Raw genomic sequence first — 21,788 nt, forward strand, 5'->3', positions numbered from 1 at the left:
CCCACTAACCTGCTTTCCAGCTCCATTCTCCTGTGCAGGGCAATAAAAGAAGACCTAGCTGATCAACTGGGACTCGGGAGGCAGAGAGCAGATCGGAGCGGGGCCAGTCAGAGGTGGTATTTCCCGGTTCTCTGAATTACTCAACAAAGTTTTCTATGACATTTCTTAACAAACTGGTAAAGCATGAGCAGGTTGAAAAAATAATTGGAGTGAAAAGAGTGTGTCTGTTACTGGCTCACATTTTCACAGTATAACTGGCAGAAAGATTTAATTTTTAAAAAGTCACGGTTTTGAATTTGTAACAACTGAATTTGAATTGTATTGTGTGATAATGATGATTATTTCCAAGGTTTAGAAAGTATTGAAGCTGTACCTGAAAATTAAATATGTTAAAAACCCACATGATTCAATAGGCAAAATATTTTGGTTGCAATCTAATGCTTGAGCAGTGGGAAAATATGTGCAGTGGACTGAAATTTACATTGAACAGTAATCTGAAAGATAATTTCTATAAAATGATATACCTTCGGTACTTAACACCTGATAAACAGTCAAAGATGTATAAAGGTGTTTCAAATGTCTGTTTGAAATGTATTTGTAAAGAAGGCACTTTTTATCATGGATTTGTGGACTTGAGATAAAGCAAAGTAATATTGGGGCCATATTTATGATTTAATTTGGAAAATACTTAAACATAAAACTGAACCCAGAAATTTTTATTTTAGGACTATTGGATGAAGACCTTGGAAAAAAATTGGAACTTTGTTTTTTGTGTGTGTGTGTGTGTGTGTGTGTGTGTGTGTGTGTGTGTGTATAGTTATATATAATTATATATAATAATAATACTTGGAGACCCTTCTAGACTTTGTATTTTCAACAGAAAGGAAAAATGCATTTTTGACTTTGGGTTTGCTGAGGAGATTAGTTTGTTGTTATAGAAATGGCCAATATTTACTAATTAGGTAAAAGTAAAAAGTTGAGGTTGTAGCTCTCTTTGTTTTTGCTGCACTGAAAACAAGTTTTTTATCTCTTGCTTTTTATCTTTCCTCTCTACTATTTAACTTAAAGTCCCAGCTGGACTTTCTTGTTTTTCTTTGAAGATGCTTCGCTTCTCATCCAAGAAGTTTCTTCAGCTTTTTCAGCTTCTTTCAGAGCTGAAGAAGTTTCTTGGATGAGAAGAGAAACGTCTTCAAAGAAAAACAAAAAAGTCCAGTTGCTTCTTGAAAAAGCATCTTTGGGACAACCATGACCTGGATGACTGAGAATCTCCGTAGATATTTAACTTAAAGATTTAACTTAATTTAAATGCCATATTAATGGCATTAGTACAGCATTGCCAAATCTGGATCTCCTTAAAAATTCCAAAAAAGAGAGAACATGTATAGGATGTCAACTTGTGAAGCTTTCCTGACCTGCTTCCGAGTTGCCATAGACAGGGGCATGGGAAATCGCGCCTCACAGCTGCACCAAGGAATTTACTTCTCAGTCATAACAAGATGCATTTGGGCTGAGCAAGTCAAGGCCATCTCCGTGGATACCAGCAATGCCTAGAGGGAGTGACTTCTACAATCCTCAAAATTACTTCATTGGAGAATGTGACCAGGGTCACTTTGGGGGGAGTGGGAAACAGGGTCAGAGGCAAGGCCTTGAAGGGGGTGAAGTCAGAGTTGGCTTCACCTAGGTAATGCTGACATGGTGCTCCTAATAAAAGACTGGATTTCTATTGCCAGATGGCTTGAGACTCTTAATTGCATTAAGGCACTGGTCGGAATCCTGGCATAGGATTAGAAACTTCCATCATTGTATGTATAATTGGAAGCCACTGACTTAAGAGGTACCACAAATATGTAAAAATGGCTTTCTTAGTGTTTTTTATTACTAGAAAACTCATACTACCACTTCTTAATATCAGCAGCACACACTATGTAAGGTACCTGCTGTAATGGCAAAAAATAATAATGACAAAATTTTCCCTAATTATAAAATAAGAACTCTTTCTTGTAGGAAGTAATTAATGCTGCTTAATTATCTGATGAGGATTTATGCAAATTTTAAGCATCCTAAAAAAGAAAAGAAAACAACAAATAACTTTTAAAGCTAACAACATCACTGCCTTATTAAAAATTAATTCATTACTGGATCTTAATGGTAAAATTTGTCCTCTGAAAACTTGCAGTTACAACTTGCACTCCAAAATATCTATTAATATGAATAATACTTATTCAGTTTACTTTTAAATATTTAAAGCGTTCTAGTCCTTAAGTCTTTACCGTATTTTATTTTCATTGTACCCATATTATAGCTGCAAAGGTGAAACATAAATGAATGGAGTCAAATATTTAAAAAAAAATTCTGAATTAACAGAGGTAATTCAAAGTTCACCATTCCATTACAATTTGAATGAGCTTTTGATTACAAAAAGCTCATTTTCATAGTTTGGATAAGCTCCAATAAAGCATTCTATGGGGAAAAGGGCATATTATTCTGTGAAAAGATAATAGCCTCTTTTGATATATAGAATCATTTTTACTTTACCTGCAATGCTCTTCTTGAAGAGGGCATATTCTTTTGATAGTTTTCAGTTTATTGAGTTTATAATGCAAGTTAAATTAGTTAACTCATGCTATTAAGAAAAGAACTTTAAAGCATTTGATCCCCGGGAAATTAATTATCCCCTGGAAATTAACGGAGGTCTGCTAAATCTAGATTCAGATTTAGCTGTGCTTAGCACATATCAGATGACATTGAGGCTTTAATAAAATCATAAACTCTTGTCAGTGAGAAAAATCTTCTAAGACACTGAGGAGATTTTTCCAAATTCATAAATCAGTGGAGCATTCCATTCTACTTCTCTCTCTTTCCTATAGACAGAATCTATAACCATCAACAAATATCAATATGAGATCATCCTCCATCTTCCAAGAAGCAAAGCTAAGGTGCAAGATTGATGTCAGTCCTTCCAGGTAAATCAGACAGGGGACAGGACCAGATGAATGAATTCTACTTTATTGTAAGGCTAGATTAATAGAACCTTGCAAGCCTGAATGTACAACCTACCCACCTGCAGTTTTAACTACCTGATCCATTAAAGCGGCTCTTTCCCAAGTTTCTTTTTTCTGATTGTTAAGTGATTGTGGGCTCTTGCCCTTCCCGTCTCATTCTTTCTTAGGCAGTAAATCTCCTGCCCTCTCCTCACGGCTATTCGTGCATTCCATTTAGCTATCTCACTAATTCACCATCACCTTGCATCCCCTACTCTTGTTGGCATAGTTGGGTTTTAAGGAATTTCCAGAAGGTCAGCAGAGCTGGGGTCACCAAGGGGTGTGAGGTGCGGATGATGTTCCACAGGGAAGGTGCCATAGCAGAAAAGTCCCATTTCCTGAGTCCCTCTAAATGCAAATCCTGAGCACATGGGACTCACAATGCACCTCTTCTACTGAACCTAATGGGATGGACAGATGTAATCAGGTGCAGGAGGCTCCTCATATAACTTGGCTCCAGGACACAAAATGCTTTAGAGGTCAAAACCAGTATATTGAATTGCTCCTGGAAGCAAACTGAGAACCAATGTAGTTCATGGAGCAGAGATGTAATATGTGGTATTTTAGAGGCACATATCACTGTCCACATGGCCACAGTTTGCACCAGCTGAAGTTTCCAAACTATCTCCAAAAGCAGCCTCATGTAGAGCACCTTGCAACAGATCATCCAAGAGGTGACTAGGACATGGGTGACTAAGAGCAGAGGCTATGCAAAATTGTTGAGCGAATAACTGCTCTCTTGAGATTAAAAAAAATGCAGCCACATATATCTTCTGAGACACCATGAATATAAGTTAGTGGAATACTTACGTTTTCTGGTAAATCTCTTATTTTTCAGTGGAAAAATAGAAAATGCCATTTCAGATGAGATCAGCAATTCAGATATAGTTGTACTGTAATTTGTAACAGATGCTTTAGTAACTAGGTGTAAAAACTAGCATAAGGGATACCATCTTTCTGCGGGGGATACTCATCCTCAATTCTATTTATTTTTCTCATGAATTGGGTTGGTTTTTCCCTTTGCATTCTTCTGAGTTTTTTTAAAAAAATATTTTGTACTAAATTCAGACATTATAGTGATTTGTAAGGAGCAGGGTTCTTCTAAAGCAGGCATGAGTGGTCTGGCATGTCAATGAAGTGATACAACCATTGGGGAATGCTAACACCATCTCCAAAAGATATGTTTATCTGCAAGCAATTAAGGGGATGCAGTCCTGCAAATGTCATTTCTCTTTAGTAGCGCTGATGTGATGGAACGTCCTACTTCTGAAATCCAATTAGCTCCTATCTTTTAGGCTTCAGGGAATTATTAAAAATAGAATTGCTGATTTATAGATGTCACTATTTTGACTTATAGACATTGCCTTCTATTTTCATTGCTTTTGGGCTGGTAATTTTATAATTTGGTTTAAATGTTGGCAGTGCTTACTGTTTCTTCTTATATACTTTAAATTGCATTGTGGATAGTTTATGGTTGTGACTGTAACTCATTGAGTTACAAAACAATCAAATGAATGAATGGATTTTTGACTAAGGTTTGAAGTTGGACAAGAACACAGATTATACTGACATGGCTCTATAGAAGCAACCAGAGAGTGTGTTGCCTGTGGCTTCCCTTTTCTTTTTAAAAAAAAGCAGAATCAAGAGAAACAACTAAACATTTAGACCATTACAGGCTGATTCTCTTTTACTTCGACATAAAGTATAGACTTGTATTTTTTCTATGATAGCTTTACCTTATTTTTGCTATAAATGGGCCTCTAGTTTCCCTTTACCCTTTCACTCTGAGTGTATTCTCTGTGACTTTTCTCATTCTAGTTATCAAAATCAGGTTAAAAGGGAGACAATAAAAACCTGAGAAATGCAGATTACAATTGCCAGCCAATGTTTCTTTGAACACATAAATGAATGCAGCTAAAGATAAACCTATTATGATTATAAGGTCTGTAATAATAAACAAGGTTGTTTTTTTTCTTTGAGAAAGTAGCTGGCATGTCAATACAAAATGAAAAGGTACGAGGTTAGAACAGTGTATGAAAACTAACACGTTGTTTTGGAAATTAGATCTATGTTGATAACTCTCATCCCCCTAACAGGGAGAAGTACAATCAACAGTGTCATATGGCCAAAGCTACCAACCACATGGTAAGTGGCATCTAATTTTCAGGTTCATAGATTACAAAATTAGAGTGTACTGTCTGCACCAAAGTGGCACACGTGTGCCCCTTTAGATGCTAAGGAACAAATATCTCCCAAGTTCTTCCTCATGACCTGAGTGGCTGAGACTGGTAATTCAGCCACACTAGAATGATAACTTTACACAATAGATTTGACACACTAGACTTTACACAGTTATGTTCTATGCAACCGTGTCATTATGCAGATATGTGGAAGCCAGGTTCAATAAGATCACAATCTGTACACTTCCTGAGCAGGCATCTTTGCTTGTCTACATAGATGTTCTTCATCAATAAATATTAGTACATGTCATGGAATAACAGCAATGAGTGTACAATATTTGCTTGTTGGTTTGTACTGTTTACTACTTTAGTCAACAAGATCTCTCCATGATTTAACACCAACAAAAACAAAATATAAAATTCCCTATGCCATGCTACTATGACCCCAAAGGCACCAGCCCATCATTCTCCCAAAAGAGTTTGATCAACTTCCTAAAAATCTTCAGGGTAGATGCAGAACATTTTCAAGTTCATAAAATGGAGCATAACTGAAAAGTAATTGTGATCCATACTTTTAACTTCCCCCTAATGGGAAACCATCAATAATTTACATCAGGAGATGTGCCCTGAACAGGTTTTATTCCACCTGGATGGTCCTAAAAGTAGACAAGCCTTATGCATCTTTGTAAATTAGAACCTACTCTTTCAGTTGAGGCCCCTAGTATGGGAATTTCCATCTTTCTTCAAGTGGGCCAATTACTGCTTAATGAAACAAAGGTTTTGGATGGTCTTCAAATACAATCCTCCATTGTCATGATCCAAAAGGTTATGTGATGTCTCCCTTGGATGACGCCTCTGATTATTCCTCAGAAGTCAGCTTGAGGGAGAACGAGCTCATTCCTGAAATGTCAGGAACTGTGTTAATTAATGACTCTGAATGGCTGGCTGACAGAGATTTACAGGAGGCTTTCACTGGAGACAGCTTCTAGGGGTAGTCAGTGAAGAGGAGGAGGAGGAGCTGCCTTCCATGGTGGATCTGACAGCATGCAGGGCAGAGAAAAGACAAGAGCAGTGAAGATTTCCCAGATTACATGGGAGAAGGCCCAGCCCATCTTGATGGGCTGCACTGGAAAGCTATTTATCATGCCAGGCAGAAGGAGATCCTGCTGGAAACACTGTGTTTGGTTTATGGCTGTGTGTTTATTCCTTGTGCTTTCTGCTTGACTGTGCTTTGGAGACTCTGAACTTCTCTTGCCAAGAGAGCTCTCATGGATGTATTTCAATTTGGCCTGGTGGGTTTAAGTTTGTTTGGTGGACTTATTTGTTGGAGCAACTTTCCATTATTATTTTTTTTGGAACTATTGGTCATTGCCTTGTAGACTAAACTTGGCCTACTTGTGATTGTATTTATTTGGGACAGTTCTGAGGCTGGGTGAAGGGGATTGCTGGGGGACATCAATAAACACTCTAAATCACATGTCAACTCTAAAGTGAACATGGCTGGGGCCATTTTGGAGGCTTTGGGGTTGCCACAGTGTGAAGAAGGTATAGGGAGAGGGACATAGTTAGATGGGGGTTTGTAGCCAAAACAAAATAGTTTCTTGTGGGAACCAAGGACATTCCAACAGGTAGCTGGAAAGAGGAGGAACACTGTATTGAGGCAACCAGCCAGCACCTTGATTGGACAATGTGATTGTTTGTTTGGGAAAAGGGGGAACTTTTACTTTTTAATCAAGTAAAAACCACAGGAACTTTCAGAGTCACTTTTCACCAGTTTCTGCCAATATGATATCTCCAATAATATTGTTCTTTGAGGAACTTGTCTGCCTTGGAGTTCTGCTTTCTATGGAGTTATTACTTGGAACCCTGACACCACACTTGTGTGTGTGTGTGTGTGTGTGTGTGTGTGTGTGTGTGAGTGGGACACTGTTATTGTTGTCAAGCTCCTACATATGAATGTTTACTTTATATAACAAGAATAAATAAAAAATAACCCCCGAGGATCTGATCTCAGCATAGCTTGATAGGAATCTTGAAATATTTTTGGCATCCTGTTAATTTCCAGTTTCCAGAAGTCAAGCTTCCTGTATTCTTAGAATGTTCACACTACATTAAAATAGCTAATAATTAGCAGACTAAACCTCTCACAAACCTCTTAACACGAGGCACAGCCTACATTTGTATTCTCGTCAACAGAATACAAACCTACTCATTAACAATTATATTGAATAGTTTGCTACAAGATGCCACAATGCAGGCTTAATTAGCCAATTAAGGAAACAAATAAATAATTATCTCATAAAAAGTAGGAGGAAGACTTCTGGCAGTTTTCCTCTGGGAACATAAATAATTTCTAAGAGTCAAAGCGACATCAGCAGACCCTTTCATTGAGTGAATCATTGTGCTGATTTTTGTAAAAAACACCAAACACCTTTCCCAAAGCTTAGACTATTTAGTACAGGTCTGAAACTTTCTGCCTAACAATAGGCTGGGGTTAATGAATTTGTTGATGAATGTATTATCTTTTAGTGTTTCCAACAAAGTATAAAAAGACAAAGAACCCAGGACAAAAGATAAAAGCACTATATATGCCAGTTCAACTCCCTGCTGATTTTTGTATAAATTGTCAATTGTTCAAAGAGGGTGGGTAGACTACTTGTTCTTTCTTAAAACCATAGTGAATATAAAGTCAAAGATATGTCTGCCTTGAGGCAAGTTGATCTATTACTTGTGGACTTCAACTCCCATAATTGCCCAGCCAGCATGACTAGCTGAGGAATTCTGGGAGTTAAAGTCCACAAATTTAAAAGTTGCCAAGTTTGGAGACCTCTGATTTATTGCAAAAATCAGGAAGCCATTTGGAACACTTATCAGAAGAACAAACTGTGCCCATAAGTCAACAATCAAGGATCCTGACCATTGGTTACCAGTAAAAGTTGTTCGAATACTTGGTGCCCATCAGCCTTATCTGACAGGAAACAGAACCAAATTCTACTTTATCGTAAAGCTACATTAACAAAACCTTGTAAGTCTGTATGTAGAATTTTTCCATCTTCTCCTTTACAGCTCGAGGTACTAGAGAGGGTCGCTTCTGAGCCTCTTTCTCTGCCATCTATATACCTGACTCTTATCAGACTGTTCCCTAGGTAGCATCACTTCACCTTTTCCCACATATTATTATAATATCAGGAGGGTGTTCTCTTTTGGAAGACTCTCACCCCAGTGAAGTTCCTATGGTATCATTATTGCTGATTTTTCTAAATGGAGGAAGTTATAGAAGAGTCCAATCCTCACTGAACTCACTTGTATTTGATAGGCTATTTTTTTAGCTTTGCTGATTTAATTAATATTTTGACATTATGCATTGGCATTTTATTTTGTTGCATTTCATATCCTTAGGACAATTTAATATATTTTGCAATGGCTTGTAAAGGGTAAATTGCTTGAGAAGGCTTTTGTAATAAATAGTGAAACCAAAAATGCCTTTCAAAGTTAAGAAGGGACTGTCATGTGCCTGCTGTTCTCAACCAACAGAGTTCCATGTTCTTTTTGCACTTTTCACAGGGATTGTATTTTTTAAAAAGTGAATATTACATTTTTGTTCCTTACTTAATATTTCTAAATGATTATTCCTATGGAGGCTTTGATAGAAAGCTATGATTTTGTGAATCCCACTAAACACTTTTCAGAATTTGGAATAGGAATCTGGTGCTTTGGTGTAATCCTTTGGTGCCCCTGTGCAGTAAATATGTGTAAATACCCCCAACAACTAGCATTTCAGTGCTCATATATCATAAACTCATGATATTCATCAGTAGTGACAGGTAACTTGAATCAAATCAAATCAAAATTTTATTATGGTCATAGACCAGTGTAGATTGATAATCTATCTTATCAGGTGCAAGCAATCAGATCCACATATAAAAGGAGACTCCAATTCCATTTTAAATTGCTTTTATCATATTTCAGTAATAATTTGTTTCTGGAACTCTGCACTTTGATATGGCCCAAGGGCTAATCAATCAATAAAAAAAATGTAAAAAGTGACTACTTTATTGTGTTCTATCCAGTAGTGGGATTCAACCTTTTTTTACTACTGGATCTATGGGAGTACGTATTCTGACTTTGCAAAAAAAACACCTTACTTGGAACTGCCTGTATACTCACACATTACCTTAATAGCCCTTAAGTCCTTGGTTAGGACTTGAACTGTTACATTTTTACCAGTCCCAAACTGTGAATTGAATTGAAGATTAAATCTATAAATAATGCTAATACCAATACCAATACTGATGATGCCTGCCCCTGTTCTTTGGTCATCTTTAAATCTGTCTTGATCAACATTCCAATCATGGTCACAGTACATCCATCAATGCTAGCTTCGGCAAGGTGGCAAAGGAAGTAAAAAATGAAGCCATGGGGAATTGGCATTGCAGGCAAAGTAGCTATCTGGGTTCTGAGGACTGAGTGATATATAATGGTCATTACATGAATTATAGGATTATTATAATTTCAAATAGCTAGATTTTTGTTAAATAGGAAATATGGATACCTGGGGAGAGGATGTCAAGTTCTTTTATCTATAAGAGAAGAGAAATTTTATGCAGGTTTTACATGTTAATTGTTTTTGCAATTAGAATAAAATGCCTCTGAAATTTGCTATATATTTCTAAATCAGTTTGTCATTTCAGAAATGGCATGCATTTCATGACAGTGCCTTGCTTCCAATAATGGCATTATAATCTGACTTTGGGATAACCTTGTGAAAAGCTACAGACTGCATACAAGAAGGCAGAGGAAGAAAATTTCTCCTTAGCAATATCCATTTTTATTATTTAACAAAATGCTTATTATCTACTTTTTAGAGCTAATAAAGCAATAAACATTTGTACCATTATTCCAAATATAGAATTTTTGTAAAAGTATGAGTATCTATGTTAGTTGTAGGTTAAATACAGTATAATAATGATATATTGGCTCATCCCCCCCACCAAGAATTCTGTTATTGTAAATCTCCATGTTGGACCTGGTTACTTTTCTGAAATACTGCAAATTTGGAAGAGAGGTGATGATTTCTAAAAGCAAATATCATCTGGTACAATGAATTGATACCTCAAGCAGCTAATTTCATGGCAACATGAATTTTAATTTTATTAAAAAATGAATTACACTAGTAATACAAACTGGACAAGAAAAAAAATGCAAGAAAAAAAGAATAGATGGGAAAAAATGTAAGAAAGCAACTCATTCTCATCATGACAAGAATAAACAATTTCATTATGTCTTTACACTAAATTAACAGACATATAATTCTTCATCCAATAACTCCTCTCTTAATTCCAGTCAGTAATATCTTTTCCAATCCCAATGATAGCAAAAAATCCAAACATAGCTTTAATTAATAGATATAAAACTCAGCATTCCACACCTCGACTTTTAACTGTAAGCAAATCCACAGTTAGAAAGCATAAAGTATCTCAGTAGCCTGGTGTGAACAAAAAACTAAAATTTAACACAATAAAGGATAAATTCTCCTTTAAAGAAAACAAGCTCACAAATATACCTTGCTTTAAGTGGAAAAACAATTAGATACAAAGCCACTTTAAAACATACTATCAGATTAGAATACTTAAAGTAACTGTAGGAAAAAAAAGGCTTAAAATCATGTTAACTATAAGCCAATCTAATTCACATCATTTTTTCGATTCTAGCAAGTCCAAACAATTACCCCAAATAACATGTCTCATTCAAATAACAATTCCATATCATTATTATAGACAAATTATAAGCAAATCCACATTTAGAAGGCATAAAACCATATAGTACTCTAGTATAAACACAAGACAAAATTCAATATGATAAAGAAGGCTAATCTGTCCTTTATAATGAACAAGCTTACAAAAATTCTTACTTCAAGGGAAAGGATATTTAGATACTAAGTCAATGCTGTCAAATTATAGTAACTGTAGAGAAAAGGGCTTAAACACCATGTCAACTGCAAACAAATCCAATTCACAACATTTTTCCAGGCCAGGTGTTAACACATTTTTAAAAAATCATCCAAAATAATATGACCTATTTTAACTCTGATCAAATAAACCAACTTTGTGTTCCTTTTTTTAAAACATAAAACAATCTTATTCTTTAACCCGTTCACATGATTATTGATGTCTTCAAAAGGAGCCTCCATGGGAAACCCAGCAAAAAGAAACTATCCCAATACTCTTTCAGTTTATCATTTTTATTTCTTTCTTAATTTTTAAAGCCATGTCCATTCTTTTTTTTAGTGTCTAGTGACAAATTTTGGGTCAAATTCTTGTGCATGATGTTCTTGGATAGACTCTGTTGGTGCCATGACCAGCTCAGACTCTGATAAGGAAAGTGACAACGGGCAGTCACAATTACCGAATGAATTTCTGCCTGAGCATCTGTAGGCAGAAATGGCTGTGCCATACCAGGAACCAGGAATTGCAGTTGCCGCCAGCCAGTCTCAGAAGATAAGGAATCTGAGCCACTAACCTCTTCCGGTGCAAGGGCATGCTGTGCAGAACAGGAGAGCAGAACAAAGATGCTCTTCTCATAAGAGATGGACCTCAATCTTCCAAATAAGCAATATTTAAGAATAGAAACTTGAAGCCTTCCATTGGCAACAAACAATTGGTTAGCCTAGCCTCCATGTCCTTTGCCTCTTGTTTTGAATTCTTGTGACCATGATCTGGTCTGTCTGATGAACCTGCTATGATGTTTGGATGCTTGGACTTCTCCCTCCCTCCCTCCCCACTCCTGCCTCTCTCCCCTCTTGCTGGACTTGTGTGGACTGTCACTCATACAGTTATGAGTGACTGTATTTGTGTGTGTACATTTGCAAGCACCTTTCCTTGCTCCTTCTTCTTGGCTGGAAAATTTCCTAGTGATATTTGCAAACCTCTCTGCATCGTCTGCATCTTTGTGAGTACATGGTTTGGGATAGGACAGTTGTGTATCTTTCTGTAACATTTTTGTCTGAGCACAGACTGTTCCTTAAGAAATCACAAGACAGTTAACCTTACTGAATCAAAGTCCTGGTGCAGCTCCTCAAAAATGACACTGAATGTCTTAATATGTTGCTTGTCTTACGTCTCCAATATTGAAAACAGTTTTTTTTCTCACAAAAATGCATTTATTCTTTAACATCATCTAAGTCCAAATATGCAAAATCCAATATTGCAATGCTTTCTGAGCCCTTAGTGCATTTAAAACTTTCAATAGCCAAAAAGACTTAGCTTGCTCTTTGCAGTTTATTTTAAATTCTTAAAGGTTATAAAGATACTTCATTTTCTTAAATTAAGGATTGAAAGCCCTCATCTAATGTTTTCAACCATTTTGAAGGTGTGTAACTTCTTTAATGGGCAATTTCCAAAAGTGATTTATAAGGGAAATCTGAACTTATTGTCCTTTGAAAGGCTCTGACTGTGGCTGGAGCACATATCACAAATTCCCTCAGCTCCCAGTTCTCCCATCTTTTGGAGACTGCTGCTTTGTAGTCTCCTCATGAGAAGCAACCATGTACAGCTTGGGCAATCTCACATTCTCTCTTTGTCCAGAGAGGGTCGAAGGAGTTAATTTACACATCAGCTTCCCATTTTTAACTACAAATATCAGTTCTGCTTTTGGTGGACCCATATTCAGTCCGCCATTCTTCTCTGGAAATCTGAATGCTGCTGAATTTTTATTTGTTTTATTTACTCTAAAAGCATTTATGGAAATTCCTGACTCAGGCATTAAACAATTCGACCAGTTTTACACTCTACAACCTTGACTTGATGCAGATGAATATATTTCGTAGGATTGAAGATTATTGGAAACAGATTCCAAGATTTGACTGCAAACACTTTCCCCCAGATGCTATTTTGATTCAGTGTTGGCAAAGATCATTTCTGAAATTATATATTCTAAGAGCAGTGATATAGGTAGCCTTTGATTTAAGATCATTCATTTCATGATGGTTTGAAGTTATGGTGGCTTCATAAAAGGTGACTTACAATTGGCCCTCAAAGTTTTACTTTTACATCACTTCATGATCACAATTCTGCCACTTGACAACTGGCTGTCATTTATGATGGTTGCAGCATCTTGTAGTCCTGTGGTTGTGATTTGCAACTTTTCCAATTATGCTTCTGATAAGCATACTCAATTGGGGACGTTGGATTTGCTTAATGATTGCAGTGATTCATTTAATGGTTATAGTAAAAGTGGATCCAGAAACATGATGACTGCTTAACAACTGCATCACTCAGTGGTCCAAATTCTACTCCCAATTATAGTCATAAATTGAGGACTACTTGAAGCTGTATTTGATATCAGGAAAATGGTTGCTTTGGGGAAAAATGCAGGAAAGAACTTAGAATTCATGGAATTATTGCTGTGTTGAATTCTATACAATTGACAGTTTCAAAATATGTTAACACTACTACCTTCCAATGTTTTTACAAAAACCTAGCTGTTTTCCAGCTACATTTGACAGCTTTTAAAGAAGAAGAAAGCAGATTACATATAGAATGCCAGACTTCATCTGTGATCTGTGGGAAGGTTTTAATCCTGAAATCATTTGTTCTGAAGAAATTAAACTGCATTTAGGAAGTGAGGTCTGAGTATTGTAATCATTCCAACCTAAATTACAGCAGGAATTTTAAAAAGCATCAAGATTGTGGACATCAAGATTGGGCTGGAATTAATTGATTGCAAGAGTTCAAGTTTAGTTCTGGTGACAGGATCAAATAAAAATTGATGGATACTGAACTGATTCATATGAATGCACTGATCAATATGGACTTCTTGTCTTTTTCTATTGTAAGACTTATAATCTACTCTGAACCTCCCCTGCTCCACATTTTATTAATATTCTATATCAGGTGCAACTATTATTTAAATTACATAAATATTCTTTACTATTGTTTCATCTCACTTGTGCTTAGGCATTTGAATTAGGCCAGTGAGTATTCTTTCTTTCTTTTTCCTCTTTGAATAGAATGATCTTTTGAAAACTCCTCTTTGACATGCACACACAAAAAAATGTACGAAAAATGTACGCACTACCATATAGTGTCTAGGTTAAGGAGCTCAAAACAGTCTAATTCCCATTTTTGCCAGTATTGTCTTGTACATTATCTTATGAATTTATTCTATCAAACTTTACAGTGAATTATCAAAGAAAATCAAGAAAACCCAGATCTGGTTTTATACATAGCTTTGACACCTGAATTTTATATGAATCTTTTATACCAAACTTTCCCTACCAGCCCAATTTGGTATTCCTCTTTCTTTAATATAGATTATTTTATACATAACTTCTGCTAGAGTATGCACTTTGCATGATGATTTTGATCATATACTATTCTTCTGTTTGTGCAGTATGTAGATTTGTTTTTGTACAAAATTATTCATCTGTGAATGACAGGTGTTAGAAGCCCAATGGATTACTGCCATGCATGCTACAATGGGTTTCATATTAGTTTTGTTTTAGAATGTTGTTTTGTTCCAAAAGAAATGTGTACCTATTTATTCTACAGATGGGATTTGTCTAGAAACTCATGCTGAAAGTAACTCAATGAGCAAAAATAATTGCAATTTTGGATATCCTGAACATGAGCAGTAGCTGGCTATGAGTTGCTTGATCTACTCTTGATTTAATCAAGGCTGAACATTATAAGGAATAGAAAGTCCTAGATATATGAAAACCTGTCTTTCATATCCATTAACATTTTTAATGTATTTGGTTTTATAGTTTATATGTGGCTTTTATGCTGTTTTAACTTCTGATTAACGGCTGCCGGGGTTGGTTATTAGATGGGTGGCTATATAAAAGTTTTAAACCAACAAATAAATAAATAAAATGGATGCCGTGATTATCTGAATGTATTATTTTGATCCTTCATGTTTTAAGATGAAAGAAAGTAAGCTTATTCTGCTGGAATGAAATGCATTTGCTGGTATATTTTGACTGTAACAGCAGCTATTCAAGTGGTCTTTTGAAAACTTCCAAGCCATTTTATCTGTGATTAATAGCTTAGGACAGAACTATGGATTTGGATTTATAGGCTCAGTAATATAGCATATGGCACTTCTGTTGACTTGAAGACAGTAATGAGCTTTACACAACATGCTGACATCCACATTCCAGATCTGGGTAGAGGCATCTTTTCTTTATGTTCTTAAAGTTATACTTTTATTCATCCGCTTTAAATGAATGTTTATTATTATCTTATTAATTTTTGAAAAGATCTCCACTCTCCAAAATGAACCAAGACTTTTTTTTTTTATCAACATCCCCTGACAAGGAAAGAAAAAATAATTCATAGTTCCAGTTCCTAGAAAGCCAGATTCCATGTTAAAAAGGAAACTATCATAAATAATGTTAATATTAAAAAGAAAGAACCAGGAAAAGAATGAAAGCCATATCCCCCTTTCTCGAGCAATGAATAATATCTGTTCTATGGGGTTGCTAGGAGTCAAAAATGACTTGATGGTACATAGCAAAACAATGAATAACATTTTAATTGAAATAGTCAGAAAAATTATTTTAATTCTATTTCCAGATTGGCAAATAATCAATATTTTTAAAGCATTCATTCCTCAAATCCCCTATTAAATGAATAATTTTTATTATTAATATAATACAAACCAGTGTGCCTCAGTTGTGAGATAATGATACTTTCCCTCATGTACTTTTTGTTCACTTGGTATTACAACTTAAGTAATAAAGCTGTACATACTTGATTTAAGATTGTATTTGTTGATGGCTGAGTATTAATTAAGAAATGGTTTATATGAAATTATATATGACAGACAGATAGTTGGATAGATGATAGAAAAAGATCATGCTATTATCTTCTACTAATACATTAGCTATTTTCCAATATCAACTCTCCAACCTTTTTTCAGTTCCTCATGTACCACCTTAAGAAGACGCATTTCATCCTCAGAAAATCTTGGTTCTAAATTTATGCTCAGTTTATTTTCTGGGAAAATTAAAATAGGTTTTATTGGAAGCAGATTTACTATAATAAATAGTGAAAGTCACAATTCATGGTAGCGAAATTTAATTCAATGCATAAAATACCCATTTTTAAGCCTGTGAAAATAAGGTCTGCTCTACAACTGAGAACTAAATATAAGGTGATAGAAAAGTTTGCAGTCTGCAGGTTGCCATGTATTTTTTCTATATGAACTGGAATGCAGGGAGTTATTAAATAATTTCTTTTTTCTCTCGCCAAAATCCAGTGAAATTTTGAAACTGAAAATCTTCTTCATGTTCTTCATCCTAATGTATTCCCACAAGTGCAGGGTCCACTTTTCAGATCATTGAACACCACTTTGCATGGTCAGCTGCATCTCCAGGGTGCAGGCCTGTGGCTTGCGTATCTTTGTTAATGTCTTGCCATCTCTGTTTTGGGTGCCTGCAAGGTCTCTGGCCATTGACTTCTAGTTGGTAGGCAGTCTTGGCAATGATGGAAGGGTTTTGCGCCTAATGCACCAAAGACAAATTCCTTGTGTGTCCAATCACACTTGGCCAATAAAGAATTATATTCTATTATATTTTGGAACTGAAAATAGAGCCTTTAATTGATTAATTTAATCCATCTAGCACCTGGAATAAATTCGTGCTACTCACATGTTGGCTATTCAGAGTAAGGTAAAACTTTTTCAACTGGAATTAGAATTGGGGACATGAGGGAGGTGAATTAGGAATTTGTTCATTTTGAATTAATATTCATGCCATTTTTACACTAGCCAGGTTGAATTTTGAACTCTCCCTATCAAAAGTTATTGCACTGCAATAGCAGGATGACCAAATGTATTAGAACGTACTCATGGAGCATTGTTCCAACTGCCTCCATTCTTTTAAAACATTTCCTTCATTTTAATGACCGCTTTTCACCATTCAGTTGTTCTCCTTGATACTTTTTTTAATGGCCACTGTTTTCCCCATCTCAAACCCATCTCTATCTTAGTTGTGCTCCATCTCCGTCTTCCTGTTTTAATTCACTTGGATCAAATTTATCAAGACCCTTGTAACTGTAAACATTGGTGTTCTGTTGGTTTTGCTCTGCTGATAGCCAATAGGAGAACAGGAGTCTTCTTTTGCTGTAAAACATTTAAACCGAAATAAATATATAGGCCAATCCAATTATTCTGACAGCTTTGCCTGTATGTTCCACCCAGCAAAGACTGAAATAGAACAGTGATGAGGTAGTTTGACAGTTGACATTTAACTAAGCAGTCTGCTTTTCTGCCCCCCATTTCCTTCCCCTTTTAAGCTGTTCTCTGGCTTAGACCTTTATGTGAGACCTTGGGCAACTTCCATAGACAGGGACCAATCCTTTATATATAATTACTGTTCTGCACTCTTAGTTCTTGGAATGTTTGGATTTAAATTGATAGTTATCAGCTCAGATATCAAAGTTAAGGTCACTGACCCAGGTTTTGTTTAAAAATGAGTCAAGTTTCACAGGGCCATGTGAAACCATAGGATGAGATCTAAAATTATGACTAAAAGTCCAATATATGCAGACAGAGATTTGTTGCCTGCTGCTGCAGAGGGCAATGTTAAATTTAAAATGACTTTAAATTGCAGTAGGGTCGGTTTTGGTTGAAATTAGGATATAATTCTGATAGTAAGGCCGGTTATTTGAAGAACTGAAGGTCTTTCAACAAAGGTTTCATTAGTTATTACTTGAAGATTTTTATAGCTGGAACAACGTGCAGCAGAAAAGGGTTTTGGCTGTTTGGCAGACAAAATCTATTGTCCAACACACACACACACACACACACACACCCTCCAGAAAGGTATGTAATTATAGCATTACCAAATAAAGGGGTAGAGTTAGCATGCAGTAAAAATCAGGTAAGCCATTTCCTATACTTGTAAGATATCCGTATTAAAGGGAGCACCAGCCAGAATGAAGATTGTTGCAAGGCATTGATAGATAAAGCCTCAAGTGAATAACAGGGAGGTCAAGAGGAACTCATAATGAAAGCAATATTCTGTTACTATGATTCAAAAATCTCAGAATTTACACAGTTATGCCTAATGGTTACAAAATGCTGTCTACCGTTTGGTGGTGGTGGTGGAAACACACCATTAGCTGTGAATGGTATCACAAAAGGATACAGAAGCATTCTATACTGAGACAATTGGTTGCAAGTTGATTTTTTAAAGTTGTTCTTTTTTGTCTTGTCATTCACTACAAAACAACACAACTGGGATTAATTTCATGATATTAGGAAACATTGCCTTGTATATCAAGGTGTGATGAAGCTATTGCATACCACGATGTGTTAGTTACAATGTCCTAAGAAACTGTGATGAAACTATTTCACAATTTGCTTTTTGATGCCTGGGTTGCGTTTGTTGCCTATTAAGTTGTAACAAAGTTAGAGGTTTGGTAAATTCTCTTGTCTTTACCAACCACAAACAACAAACAAAACTATAATGATTTTAAATTCACAACTCCATGAACCTGATTATTATAATGGATCACTGTCAAAGAAAACCAATGACATATAGCTGATTTCAAATGAAACCTGTCTTAAAATTGTTTCTGTAACATCTGACATTGTTTTTTTGTTTTTTCCAAAGAGTTCCATGCCAAATACTCAAGATGCCATGAAATATCCCCCTTGATATTTTTTCTCCGTCTCCAATGAGTAGAATCATTGATGAGCTCTACTTAATTGTTATGCCATCCAGCCCATATTAAAATAGCTTACTCATCAGCATGTCATGGGAGAATTTGTCAAATAATTTGCTGGTCAAAATATATTAAGCCCATAGCATCCCACAATCTGTCAAATAAATTATCTGCTCAAAAATAAGATATTACTAAGCTTGTTTGAGAAATTCATGCTGATGTTTGTTAATTACTGCATTAATTTTTTAGCTTCCCTTCCCTTCATCTTCTCACAGGACACAGGAGCATGCTCTCAGCCACCCAGGGGATCTACCTCTTTTTCTTCTCTTGAAGGCTCAAAATCTGTTTCTCCTTTGAGAGTCTCAAATTTACATCTGAGTTTTGGTATGCAGAATATCTTCTACACACTTATGGCTGGGTTCCCTCCTTTGTCTTATAGTCTTTCTTATAGAATGTCACTTCCTCTCCCAGTTCCCTTTGTAGCCCTTCTTTTGATCTGGTATTAACATCTTAGTCAATTGGCCAATTACTGATATATCTCTTTGACCTTTTCTCCAAGGAATGTCTCAATCTTATACTTACTGAAGTATAGTTCTTTATAAATTAAATTCATAGGATGCCAAACTCATAATTCATCTGGTCAGCATGAAAGTTAAACAGGAAGAAGAACAAAATCAAAATTTTTTTTTTTTTTTTTTTTTTTTTTTTTTTTTTTTTTTTTTTTTTATTTATTTATTTTATTAAAATTTATTAATAATTTTTATATATTATATTTTTAAAAAAATTTAAAAAAAAAAAAAAAAAAAAAAAAAAAAAAAAAAAAAGAAAAACAGATCCAATACAAGAGAAATGGAAAGAAGGGAATAATATGTTGGTGAGTACCTCCAGCTCATTAACAAAATTCCCATTCAAATAAACATACTTCCTAATTCAGTATCTGGGAAAAGAGCTGGTTCTGCAGGGCCGGTTTAAAGAATTGCACAATAAGGGTAACTCAAACTTCTTGAGGGGTAATATTCTACCACAGGGGTGTCAAACTCACATTGGCAAGGCGGAGTCACGTAACGTATCGGGACTCCCCCCCCCTTCACTAAACCAGGCATGGGCGTGGCCAACACATGATGCATCCAGCCCGCTGGCCTGGCATTTTGCAGCCCTGTTCTAGTGGGTAGAAACCATGACAAAACAAAATGCTGCCTGATGATATGGCTTTAAAAGTGGGACCTGGATGATACCCATTCTGTCAAATCTGACCAGTCAGGCAGAAACAATAGGAGAAAAGCAAATCCTTTGGATAGCCAGACTCTGTGCAAAATTGTTCTCAGGCACAATCCTTGCAGGTCACAGCAGCAAAGACCTGCACTTCTTTCCTTTCATGTTATAAAGGGCCACTAGCAGGTTTATATTCCTTCTTCCTTCTCAAACTTAAAGGTTTAACTCTAGATTTAGAAATAAAGTTTGTTAGGACTTTGAACTCCCTTATTTGCTCTCTGTTTTCATTTGCTCACTGAATTTGTCCCCTGAAACCTGGAAGCTTTATATTTCTACTTACTTAGCAGGAACCAGTCACTCAACTACTTCCAATAAACCCTAAAAATTCAAAGGATATACTTCTTGCAATCAGCAGCTATTCAGATGATCATTTTTTTGCATCTGATCACACAATCTCATAGAACACATAGCTTCTCTGATTACTCTTCTCTTCTTCAGAGAAACCAAAAAATATAGTCCACTAAAAAAAGGTCCTCTTTGTTCTCTTTATTTTCTCATTCTCTTGCTGTGGATATCCAAATTATAGAAGAATCGTGGTCCTTCTGATTTTCTGCCTACCATTTCCTGCAATAGCCAGAATTTATGAAAATAGTGTGCCTCAGGTATTTCTGTTTGAATCAGGAACATCTAATTGGAAATTGCAGCATGGTAATCCAGTATTTACCTAAAATCTTAAATAGTATCACATTTGATACTATACTATCTTAAAGTGCAATTTAATTTTTAAAAAATGAGTGAAAATTGCAAGCATTTTAAATTGTCGCTCTTATAAAGGGGGGGTTTCTTTTAAACCATTGTATTATCTTTTCTGTCAGTGCTATCAGTTTTTTTTTTTCTTAAATGAACTTTTAATTTACACCAGCATGACTGTTTGCCTTAGGTTTTAAAATAGATTATTAGAATATTCATGCAATCTCACTTAAATGAAAACGTGCTTCAGTGCAAATTAAATCATTGATTAAAAAACATGCTACCTTTCTGATGGGCATCATTTTAGCACTGTGTTTTCTCTTTGTTGTGTTTTCCCCATCTGTTAATTAGCATTAAAAACACCTTCAAAGCTTTTTTTTTTAAAGCTAAGACAATCACACAACATCATTTAAGCCTAGGAGCACAGAGCAGGCAAAAACTAGCTTTAAAACTGATTTTTAAAATTATGTGTTTGGAAGACTAGTCTGATTTCATCCACAAGGCAGTAGCAATAGCACTTAGACTTACATACTGCTCCATAGTGCTTTACATCCACCTCTGAGTGGTTTACAGAGCTAGCATATTGCCCCCAACAATCTGGGTCCTCATTTTACCCATCTCAGAAGGATGGAAGGCTGAGTCAGCTTGAGCCTGGTGAAATATGAACTGCCAAATTGCAGGCAGCTGGCAGGCAGCAGAAGTAGCCTGCAGTACTGCACTCTAACCACTGCACCAATTGGAAAATGGAACCCAGAGAATTATAAAACCAAAAAAAATTGTTCTAATATAGGGTAAACAATGAACAAATGGAACTAGGAGTTGCCAGCCCAGAAGCACTTGTAGAGATAGATGGCTCTAATAAAGTGGAGCAGTCTTCCTACCCCATCAGGTACTTTGTAGATTGAGTAGGCTCAACTCACTTCCTATATCAGTGT

This window comes from Notechis scutatus, chromosome 1 (genome assembly GCF_049901735.1).
Source record: "Notechis scutatus isolate UNSWTSFEM ecotype Mainland chromosome 1, rNotScu1.2, whole genome shotgun sequence".
NCBI lineage: Eukaryota > Metazoa > Chordata > Lepidosauria > Squamata > Elapidae > Notechis > Notechis scutatus.